This window comes from Gallinula chloropus, assembly GCF_964237585.1.
Source record: "Gallinula chloropus genome assembly, chromosome: 22".
In the NCBI taxonomy this organism is placed as follows: domain Eukaryota; kingdom Metazoa; phylum Chordata; class Aves; order Gruiformes; family Rallidae; genus Gallinula; species Gallinula chloropus.
Window position 1 is genome coordinate 5,337,851 of NC_140107.1, and position 12,366 is coordinate 5,350,216.

The following is a 12,366-nucleotide window of genomic DNA, read 5'->3' on the forward strand; positions in this document are numbered from 1 at the left end:
TTTGGGCATTGTCCAGTGCAGCCCTGGGTTCTTTGTGTAATGCTGGGGTAACACTTGTGTGTGGAACCAAATCAAATTCCTAATCCTTTCAGATTTATGGGCAGACTTAAAAATGTGAAGTTGTCAGAGCTTTTTTGATTTTTATATTAGCAACTTGCATGCAAATACATGCAAATAGATGTAAATAGACAGACACTTTCTGCAGCCCAGGTTATTAAAGGAGCTGCTGCTCATAAGAGGATTTTCATAATAAGGCTAAGGATCCCACAACATCTATTAAAACACAGTTACTGTAAATTACACTAAATACGGGGTTGTTATCCTTGACAGAGCTTTGCAAAGGGAAGGAGTGGGGAATGAAGCTGTTTCTCCCACATCATCTCCTGTCTTGTCTCTGTTTCTGGCAGTAGCTGATAGGGCAGCAAGGTGCAGAGGAGACAACTGTTCCTGTAGTTGAGATATCCCCAGGGATGTGTCCAGCCCCAGGGGATGAAGTAAAAAATAACCCCACACCACTGGCTGGTTTCCCCAGAAACATTCAGAGGAGTTCATGTCCTGCTAGGGGGTTGTGGCTTATTGGGTGGTAGCCCCAGGAGAGGGGCAAGGGGGTGGTTCCAGCTGTGCCCAGGCTGCCCTGCCATCCCAGCATTGCCGTGGTCTCACCTGCCCTGGTCCCTCCTGAGCAGGAACATCCAATGCCAACCCCAGCACACTGTCACCTTCTGTCTTCTACCTCTCTTTCTCTGTCCTCTGCCTTCCCACACACGTCCTTCCCATCTGGGTGCATGTCTGGGGATTGCCCACACACTGCTCATACTTAGACAAGGAAGCAGATCCCTTGGCAGACCAGAAAACCCTTTCCCAGACTGTGACTGCCTGTTGCTCTGCACTGGGACCAGAGACACACTGGCTGTAGCCCAGATCCTCCCAGCATCCACTGGAGTGAGCAGGTAGGGAGCCAAGATTATCTTTTCCCACCCTGTGGGTAATAATCCACCCAGAATGGGATGACATTGTCCTGTCAGGGTTTCAGGAATGGTGTGGCCAGCAGGACCAGGGCAAAAGATCATCCCCCTGGACTGGGTACTGATGGGGCCATCCCTCGAGTGCTGTGTCCAGGTTTGGGCCCCTCACTAGCAGGAGGACATTGAGGGGCTGGAACAGGTCCAGAGAAGAGCAGTGAAATAAGGAAGGGTCTGGAGCACAAGTCTGATGGGGAGAGGCTGAAGGAGCTGGGACTGTTCAGCCTGGAGAAGAGGAGGCTCAGGAAAGACCGGTCACTCTCTAGAACTACTTGGGAAGAGGGTGTAGTGAGGCAGGGGTGATTCTCCCAACTAACTACCAATAGAGAAATGGTCTCAAGTTGTGTCAGGGGATGTTTAGATTTGATATTAGGAAAATATCTTCCCTGAAAGAGTGGTCAGGCATTGGACCAGGCTGCCCAGAGAGGTGGAGGGCACCATCACTGGAGGGGTTAAAAAATCACATAGACGTGGCACTGCAGGATGTGTTTTAGTTGACATGGTGGTGTTGGACAGATGGTTGGACTTGATGATCTTAGAGGTCTTTTCCATACTTAAAGATGTGATGATTCAGGCTCCTCCTGGAAGCACTGGGTCCCTTTCTCCTGTTTACACACCCATGAACAGCCACATGCAAACCCCTCCACCCACCGACACGTGCAGTCCTTCAGCCGGGGGGCTGAGCACGCCACATCTTGTGCCTGCTGATACACAGAGCAGAGCCTGCAAAACAACGACTTTAACCAAACCACGGGTTGTTCATCCCTGTGACATGCAGACAAAGCAGGGAGACCCCCCACACATTATTTCCCTTGGCCAGGTTTAACCTGATTGCAGCTTGATGGGTCCGGTTCGTTCCACCTCCCTGAGCCATGAGCAACAGCTTGTGTTTCACGCACCATTGGCTTTTCCTCCCTTGAATAACGTCTTCCCAGTCTGTCAGATCTCTCACTAATGTACCGTGGGCAGCTTGTCTCTCCAGCCGGCCTCTTACCCCCCATTGCCTTTTTTTCTGGGGGCTACACACTGCATGGGGGAGAAATAGCCTTTGATGTGAAGAACGGGTAGGACACCGTGGTCCAGGTAGAGCTGGCCCTAAATCCTCCCCTTCTCATCCATCCAACCGTTGCTTTTAGTGCTCCTTTGAAGCTGTGTACCAGAGGCTGTTTCATCTGCATCTGTTCTACCTTTTTTTGCTAATTCTTTAGGAAATGTTTTGTAACTTCCTTGGATTTAACTCTGGCCAGTCTGACAGGAACTGTTATGAAACCCAAGTAGGAAATCAGGTCATTGGGGATAAAAATGAAAGCATGGCCCCAGTTTGCAGTTGCTGCAAATAGCTGGGAGCTCCCTGGGGTGTGCAGAGCACTCCAGGCATCTTACAGAGAGGGTGAAAGTGGGGTGTTCACCCCCCCAGGCTGCTTCCGTGGTCACAGGGAGGAAAGGGATGTCTCCAGAGGGTTATTCAGAGCGCTTGCTTTGACATCCTCCTCTGAACTACCCTCAGAGCAGGGACTGAACTGTTGTGGTAGGTGCCTACAGCTGGCTGAGGGCCTGTGTAGATGCTGTCCTGCCCAACAAACCGCAATGAGAAGCTTCTCTAAAGTGTCTTGCGCATGTGGACATGGCTCTTGCATCAAACCAAGACCTTCAAACCCCTCCATCTTCCCATAGCAATGTGGGGAAACCACATGCACTACATCCTGGCAGTCCCTTGGAGTGGTAGAGGTCTCAGGCTCAAACTTGGGAGACGGAGGAAGAAAGAGAGACTCTTTTCTTAACTGGCATCCCTATGAAATTACCTGTTTCCAAAAGAGCTGCTTTGGTAGGGGGTTGGACCCGATGATCTCTCAAGGTCCCTTCCAATCCCTAAGATTCTATGATCCTGTGATTGGGGCTTAGGTGAGGATAGGGACACACTGATCCCTGCAGTACCTTACCAGGCACTGTAAGAAGATTTTAAGAGACGGTCTGGTCCAGTTGCCTTGGAGTGGGGTGTTCTGCCTGCACCGCAGAGCTGCGGTGGCACCGGGATTGCTTGGCAGGTCCTGTCCGCTATCAGCATCAGCAGGCTGCTGGTATGGCCACATGGCTAATGGTTTATTCATGCCCATTGGCAGGAAGGGCTCTTCTGTCCTTCAGTGCAACAGCAAAATGGATTAGAGAGTGACAGGGAGGTTTCCAAGACCCCACATGCTCAAGGAGCAGTCAGAAGAATTTGCATGCTGGCTTTGTGCTCGCAAGGGAAGTCATCTCCTCTAGAGCAACTTGACAGGCCATGTTCCAGCATGCTTGGCAATAAGGTGACCTCCCACCTCAGCTTGCTCTGGAGGCACAATAGGAAGAGCCACTTGTCTTGCACCTTTCCCCTGTAGTTTAAAGAACAGCTGCTAATGAAAGGGAGCTTTAACAGACTGCTGAAAGAGATCTGTAAATTGGAGGAGCATCTGCTTAGGAAATTGTTGGATCACAGTCAGGCCCAGAAGCAGCCATACGGCCAGGAGGCTGGGTTTACTGGCTGAGCCAGAACCTGTGATTACGGGGCAGCTGCCAAGGAGATTTACTGATCTGATCCCCTTCCATGCAGGGTCAGGAAATAGAAGAGTTTTACTCCCTCCCCTCAAAATACTGTGGGGTTTTCCCATAAAGAATATCAAGCACTGAAAAATGATCAGTCAAAACTTCAAATATTTCCATTTAGAAATGCCACTTCAGTGTCTCTGGACACCCTCAGTATCTCATCTCCTAGACTTCTGAGACTAGCCACTGCACTCCATCCTGGGCATCCTGGAATTTTCTTGAAGATTTAGCATGGAGTTCATATAATTTACCTTTAGCTATCTGTAAGTTAGATGTTATATTTGGTCATTTCAGACTCATCCCCAGAGTTGAAAGAAACAAGGGGGCAGGTCTGTGGGTTTTTCATCCTGCGTATGCTGGATGCTTACGTGATGATGGAAGAAATTGCCCTTTGGAGATGCTTTCATCTGATGGTCAGCATTTAGCTCCCTGACCCTAAGGTAAATGTTTGCCTAAGTCCAGGAAGGTTCAACCTGGGCAGATAAATCTGGTTGGGGAATTATCCCCATGGAGTAGAAGAAAGGGATGTGATTCCCCCAGTCCCATAAGGTACCGCTGTGGTGATCAGAAGCAAAACCATGTGTTTTGATGCCTCTGTGTAGGTCAACACTACAGCTGGATCCTATGCCCTTACATAACCGTCCCTGCAGCCATCTCATAGACTACCTATTCAACAGGAAAGATGTAGTACTAAATTTGAAAGCGTGTCAATTCATATGTGTTGTGTACAAGCAGTAGGTGAATGTGATGTAGCTGATATTAGAAGTGGCTAAATTCTGTTTATAAATGTTTGCCCTTGAGTCTTCTGCTAGTAACAGAGTCACCAGCCTCTGTACCTTTTTAAACAGCAGAGGATTCAAAGACATACACTGGCTCAACATGATTACCTGGACTTCCATTCCTCTTCTTTAATCACTAGCCCTTACTCCCAGGGGCTATTTGTAATTCGCAGTTAGAGTTTATGCACTTTCTTTGAACAAAGAAATTTGATTTTCTTTTCTTTTAGTTTCCTTTTAAATCCTGACATGGTAAAAAAAAACAACAAACCACCAACAAACCCAACATACACACACAACCCAGACTAAAAACCTCCAATGCTTTCACAGGAAGCTGAAATGTCTCATGGAAAAGGAGATACCTCTGGCAGGCTGAACAGACTAATTATATAAAAGCTGAAGGGAAAATAAATCTTTGACCTGTTTCTGTAATTATTGTTAATTCATTGTTGTTGTTATCATCATTGTCCGACACAGTGCTCCCTTGCAGCAGGCACCTCACAAATACAGAGCATCCTGAAAAGTAAAATAATTTAATGCATTGTGCTGCCTTCAGCAGCAAAATTAGACAAACCTTTCTTTTTTTTTTTTATTTATTCCAGCACTTGAGTGCACACCAGCGTTTCTATTTCCAGTGAAAAAAAAAAATGTTCTCAACTAAAAAAGATTACATTTGGAGAAGACATCAGAAAAACAAATGCCTTTCCTGTTTCTCCAAACCTGCCAATTAAGCGTGCTTTTTTTGAAGTCAACTATTTCTGAATGCCTTCACTGAAAAATACCCAACTCCGAATTCAAACTGTGACACAAACCCAAGTGATGAGGCTGGCAGTGCCAACCCGCTCACCTCCCTTCCCAAAGCGTCGTCTCGGCTCTGGCAGAGCTTTAAGTGCAGCTCTGTGACGTTTCCAAAAAGTTTAAAATGTTGTTTTCAAAAGAAAGGAGATTTTTCAAACTGCATTCCCTGTTTATTCCAGCAGGTCAAGGTTTGGATTTAATTCAGCTTTGATTACACTGCTGATTTAAGGTACTGGGAGGAAATTTCAACTTTATACCACCCAGAAGCATCAAGTGAACCATCTGGCCTACCTAAAGTACCTCTCCTAAGAGGAGATGAATTGCTCTCAGAACTGCCTGATTCTCTCTGTTGCCTTTATATGGGTAGCATGGCTCAGCTCTGGTTTAGGCAAACAAATTAGGACCAATAAATCTCACCTTTCATGGTGCCTATTCAACTCTCTGGCTGAGGAGAGGACCCTTCTGCTCTACTCAGTCTTGGTACCAGGTTGGTGGGTGCCCTTGGGGAAATTCATCACTTCTTCCTATCTCTTGTCCTTTCTGCTGCTCATCTCTCCTGTTACAGCCTCCCTGAGCTCCATGGCTGTGGGCATGGGTTGAGTCTCTTCATAAAGCATCAAAACACACCCCAACTTGTTTCAGCTAGCACCAATCCGTGTATTGCTGTCCTTGCCAGTGGCTGTTGCTCAGGATGTGGGCTACGGTGGGATTGGCCTGGATAACCCACATACAGGTTGTGCTTTACCTCCAAGGTACTCAAATGACTCCCAAGGGCACCCTGAAGTGTTGGTCTTGGTATCTACAGTGAAATATTGAGGCTGGCTTCCTTCCATGTAAAGATGTGATGTATTATTACAGTTGCAGAGAAGAGATTCACATATATAAAGTATTACTCCCAAGGTTGTCTGCAAGTCGTAGGGGAGGCTGGTGTCATTCTGCCAGTAAAACGGGGCCCCTCAGCGTAGAGGACCAAAGCCATGGAGTAAATTCTGAGTAGGATGCAGCACTTTTAGATCTGGTCCTGGAGTCGTGCTGGAGCATTGAGGTTAAGTTCTCTTCTCCAACAGGGAAAAATATTTTTAATTGCTATGTCACATAAGGCTGCTTGGCCTTTGATGGCTTCTCTGAAAGATGGGACTCGGTGGCTTCAGCAATGGAATACGTATCTAAATACAAATGATACTTTTCGGTTTGTAATTGTGCATTAATTAAGGTAGCCAAGCAATGCCCACATTTTGTCAGCAACTAGAAAATATAACAACCCTCTCAGGTAATGAGTTGCACTCACATGTACAGCGGTTCTCTGAAATAATGAGCTTTGGAAACAATCTGTAGGTGCTGACTAGATATTGATGTTATGAACTCAGTGACCCTGTTCCAGGCAGGTCGTGTTTTTCACACAGCATCTTCCCTTCGGGTGCAGGCTTCCTCTCATCAGGGTAGTAATTCAAACACTGCAGTACACCAACACGAACGGAGACATCCTGCTTCGCTGTTGTGCCATAAAGCCAGGACCAGAACCTTCTCCCTGAGCCCTCAGCCTTGTAGGTGTTCTGCAGGATAAATCACAGGCTGGTTCTTAACCCCTCCCTCCTTCCATGTGAATTTTCACTGTTCAGATTAAACTCAATCATTGAGTGAAGCTAGAATTTAGTGAGGTTCCTGCTGTGTTGCAAGGTGGGATCATACTTCCGCGCTTCTTTTGGTGACTTGGCCAGTAACGCTGCAGATCAAAGTGGATCCAGGTCACTGTGGCTCCTCTTCCTGCAGCCAGCTAAGTGTGTGCCTGATACAGAGGGACTTTTGCTTTCTATGTGGGTCCCTCAGTAATCTCAGCTCTTTGGGCTATGTTATGCTGAAGGCTCTTTCCTGCCTGTTTTGCTTAACAGTTTGCAGTCCAGGGGAAGGGCTGGAGAAGTAATTTTTGCCCATTTCCCACCACATTTCAACAAAAGCAACTCTTAAGAGCCACCGTAAGAAACCTTTAGGAGGTGAAAATGTCCACTGGAATCAAGAGTGATTTGATATTTTCCCCCACAAGGAAATTCAAATCAAGATGCTTCAGAGTCAGACACATCACCTGCCTCACAGCTAAAATAAAGTCAGCTGAGGAGTTTAGTAACCTGTGGTATCTGTGCCTGATTTGCTTTGATTTACTGCAAGTAGCTACTGGCAGGAACACAGACTTTGCTGCCATCTTTCCTGGAGTGAACTGATGCTGCTGTGTGTGTGCAAAAGGAAAAGAGCATTTAAGCTTTGGTTTGCATGGCCTTGGGAGGATGGATGACTCTTTGATCATTTGTGAGCCAGGTTTCACCCAGAGTTGTCCTCGCTTCTTCCATCAGATGGAGGAAGTGTTTGAATGTGCTCCGTGTGGATCAATGAGCAGGCAGGAAAGGAAAAGGTCGGGAAGGGAGAGCGAGGCCTCCCTGGGATGGCACAGAGCCTTGGCAAGCGAGAGGGGGAAATGAAAAATGTCACTCTCAGCAGCCAGCAGCAGGGCTCAAACCCAGGGATTCCTGTAATGGGATTACATGAGGCAGGAGCAGATGGACCTTCCTGGAAAACAAAGCCATGCAACCAACACCGAGCCTCTGCGTGCTCCCTAGGAGAGGAGATGCGAGCTGAAGAGAGAGCGAGGGCTCTAATGTAATGTACAGCAGCAGCTGGAACAAATTCAGGGCTCCTGACCCAGCGCCCAGCAGTGAGCAAGCAATATTTTTAGAGGGGCCTCTCTAACTTATTCCCACTATGTGTGTGTACCAGAGATAAGAGGGAGCGAGACTCGGATCCGTTTATTTAACTATGTAAATAACTCAGCTGACAGCTAAAATTACAAGCTGCTGGTAAAAGCCTTGCCTCGCCTGTTGATCCACCATAGACCCATCTCTATCTGCCTTCCTACAGTGCACAGAACAAACTGAAATAAAGCAAGAGCTAGAGCCCCACCATCCCTCCTTACAAATGCCCACCTTCGCTGCAGAGACGGGACTTGATTACAAATACTCCCAAAAGATAACATATACTTTAATTATATTTTTTTTCTTCCCTTTCCCTCACAACTGTAATCCACAGAGGCACCCTCAGCTTGGGTAAGCTGCCTGTTGCTGTCTCTGTAGCGTGCTCTCTCTCTCTTTTTCTCTTTCAGTAGGCAAAATGAACTCTTCCCAGCAACATTATAGAGGATTATGTTAATATAGAGACTTAGGGAATGTATTCCCAGCTGCTGCAAGCAGAAAGAAACTCTGCTGCTTTGGGGAGGTAGGAGCTGGTGTTGACCAGTTTAAGACCCAGTTTGCGGGGGTTTCCATCTGTGCAAAGCCAGTCTAATAGGACATCATCACCACCGACTCCCCAGTACATCCATGGGCTGGTGTTACCATGTCCACCTTATGTGGCACAAGGGAGGGAAATACCTGGAGTTTATCTAATGGACAAAAGTATAGCTGACAGACAGTACAACTTGTATTCTGATTCCCACCTGTTTTGAGTTGGTTTAATTTATCTTTTTTCAGTTTTTGTGGTCTTTCCCAGCTCTGGAATTCTGTGAAAAGCTGATTAAGACTTAGTCCAGAGGAGACTTAGTCCCAGAGGAGTAACTGATAGGTGTGTGTATATATATATGTGTGTATATATATACATATTTATATATACATACACATATATATGTATATATACATATATACATATGTATACACATATATGTGTATGTATATATAAATATACACACACCCCAAAGGATTGCTTAACCTACTTGTAAAGCACATCAACAATAGACATTTCCCTTCCCCTGGCTGCCTGTCCCAGTGTCTTTCTGTCCCTGCTGTTAACAAGTTGTTCATTTAAAGAATGAATTTTAATGCACTTTTGTTTGTTTTGTCAAAGATGGACAATGAGATCAGATTGTTTCCTTCTCCTACAGAAGCCTATTTAGACAAAACAAATAAAACTCAAATAATTCTGTATTCACACTCTTCAGAGGGGAGGGGAACACCCTTCTGCATTTGGCTTCTTGAGAGAGAGAAAAAAGCAATTGTGTTTTTCACCAAAACAATGAAGATTTTTGTCATAGTTCATGAGCATTTCCAAAAGGAAAACAAGGCATTTTCTGACAATGTCTCTGTCTTCATTCATCAGACTTGCCCATCCAAAGATCTCCTCTAACAGCCAAACACTTAGGGCAGAACAAAAGGCAAGCCCTGTTTTGCACACCACCAAACACGGATTCCTATTCCCAAGCAATGGGACTTTTGTTTGAATAAAGGTGGGAAATGAATGCCAGGCTTGTGGCGCTGCCTGTGGTCTGGGCTGAGCCAGCCGTCCATTCTCTTCCTCCTGTAAACGCCACTAAATAGGTCATGTCTCCAACAGCCAAAAGTTCATCACTGAACAATGGAAGCAGCAAGTTGAAAGAGGGAATTTAATGAGGAAAGAAGAAGGGGAGAAGGAATTCGGATGAGCGAAGAGAGACAGGAGCAGCTGGTGTGTTACAGCTGTGTGAGAAAAAGTGATTTCTCTCTCAGAAACAACTCAAAATGCTTGGATATCTTTTCAATGGCAGGTTATTTTTTTCCCCCAGAACTTAAAATAAGCAAAAAAAAAAAAAATCCCCACCCAACCAAAAAGCCTGCCTTCCTTTCCACTGAGCTAAAGCCAAGCAAGAGGGAGGAAGAACATGAGAAGGATATGCAAAGATTCAAAATGTTCACTGATCAAAATTGGAGATATTTAAACCCAAACAACAGCTTTCTGCTAAAATTCTCACTTTGGTTTAAAAGCTGTTCTGTGTTAAATATACACAGAGTAGGAGATAGGGGGATTTTAACTAAAATTATTTTAACCAGTTCAGTATGTTTTCTCCTGCTGGTGTCTTCCATGCTTGAAGAATTTGGAGAAAGATTAAAAACAAACTGCAACTCCAAAGAACTCTGAAGAAGAGCTTGGGAACTGATTGTATTCATTATTATTTACCTTTATTGTGAAACACCAAGAAACAATCCTGGCTGAAAAACACCTCCAACATATAATGATGCAAAGAACTGACGGAGTATAGAAAGTCCTCTGTATCTCTGTAATCCAGTAAAAATCATTAGTGAGCGTTTTAACTTGCCCTGCCACAGCTTTAAGTCTCCTAATCGTATCAAGTCCTGAGCTTTGCTAGCCATTTTAGAAACATGATTTATCTTGGGATTAAACTATAGTCATCCTCCTGCTACTCTAATTTTTAAAAAGCACCTCCTATGAACTAATAACAAGAAGCCATTCTTACAGTTCAATTTCCCAGCCATTATTATATTAAGAAATATCATCGCAGTTCAAATGGCTTCAATTTTCTAATCCTGAATAACCTAAAGGATGAGGAGTGACCTTGCTTTATATCAAATCAAATGTGATGCAGTGGCAGAGTTTAAATCCCAGACAGTTGATCAGCCAACTCCAACATCACCACATTTATTAGTGGAACGAATGTCTAAAATTGTCCAATATTTGGTAGTGGGGTGAAAAAGTGACTGTTACACTTTTCTCAGCAGAGGCCTGGCGGGGGTGCAGATGGTCCCAAGTTAGACCATCTTTCCAGGTGTGCCATATGGGGCCCATCCAGATCACCTACCTGGTGCTCCAGGCCATGGGGCAGAGATCCTTCAGCTGCCATCAGACCCTGCTTTGGGACTGGAAGAAATACGCAAATACTGTTTCTGCACCAAGGTGTCACAGCTGACCTGCTGATGTGGGCTAGCATGATGCTCCCCCACCCTGTGCTGGCTCTGTTGCTCTTGAGAAGAGCTTGGCTCATGCCCATGTGAATATGGATAAAGAGATGCTCTTATAAGACCCACACTCACTCTACAAACCTGATCAGGCCTGTAGTTACCCTTTCTGAGATGCAACACACTGACAGACAGAGATATCCCACTCTTGGATTGAATTCATTAGCCATGATTCAAGACAGCAACCAATCCATGTGATGTGGACACTCCACCCCTTGAGGAAAGTACAAGTAGAGAGAACACATCACCCTTGGGCAGAAATAGCCTGAAGGGAAGAAGACAAAAATCTCCAGGGAAGCATTGACTAAAAAATGGTGTGCCACTAGAAGAGTCTTCAGGTCCACAGAAGTAGCTGCAAGGACCATCAGAAAGCAAAGGGTTTGGATGGGCATGGCCTGGAGTGAGAAAGTGCTCTGATGAGTCCCCAAGAAAAATTCCTGGTTGACCATCCCTGGCATGTGCTCAGACAGTATGGATTCACATCAGTTGGACATCAGCTGGACTGCATTTATCTCTGTGAAATCACAACAGATTGCTCTTCCAGACAGCAGGAGCCACTGAGGTTCAGTAGCTCCATGGCAGATGGATGTGCAGAGGTCTGACACACACTCCAGTCTCTCTATCTGTCAAGAACTGTGTCACCTTTTGTGTTTCACTTGGGCTCTTCCTGTGGCTCCTAAATTTCTACTTTGCAAATTGTTCAGCCTAGTCTCCATCTTTAAGGAAGCATTGGTCCAGCACCTAATCCAGCAGCAACCTCAGTATCTTATCATCCATTGTGTATCTCTAAAGTGAGGCCCCAACCTCTAAATTTATAGATCTGTAGAGAGGCCCTGATGTAAGCTTCTAGGCAGTAATGGCTCCATAAATCACAGCAACAATAAGCTTATTGCCAACAAGATTTTCCTGATATTCAGCCTGAATTTTCTCTTTCTTAATTTAATCCCATAACTCATCAAAAAGCTTCGATGACCTGCCCCAGTTAATCCTAACCCTCTGTTGGGTTTAGGGCATACAATTTAGAGAAAGCATCCAGAAAACACCTATTCCATATACTTACAGTTTTCAAAATGCATTTTCATTATGTGTTTGAACAGGAGGGAAGAGATCTAAACTTGGTATTGAAAAACTGAGGCAGGAAGAGTTATTATACAGGGTTCATCTTGGGGCTTTAAATTAAAGGGTCAAGACTTGGACTTATCCCACCCTGAGCTGAGACTCTGGGCTGCAGATCCAGCCCTATGTGTTCCCTTTGTTCAAAAGATGTGGGGATACAAAAAGCACTTTTTTGAGGGTAAAAGTGATTTATTTGCCAGAAGAACAGATTTATCAAAACAAATATATTTCCCATTAAAAAAACCCTTCTCTTTCTACCATAGAAATATGTATTTCCCCAACAATTCCCTGCAAGGGCCAATCATT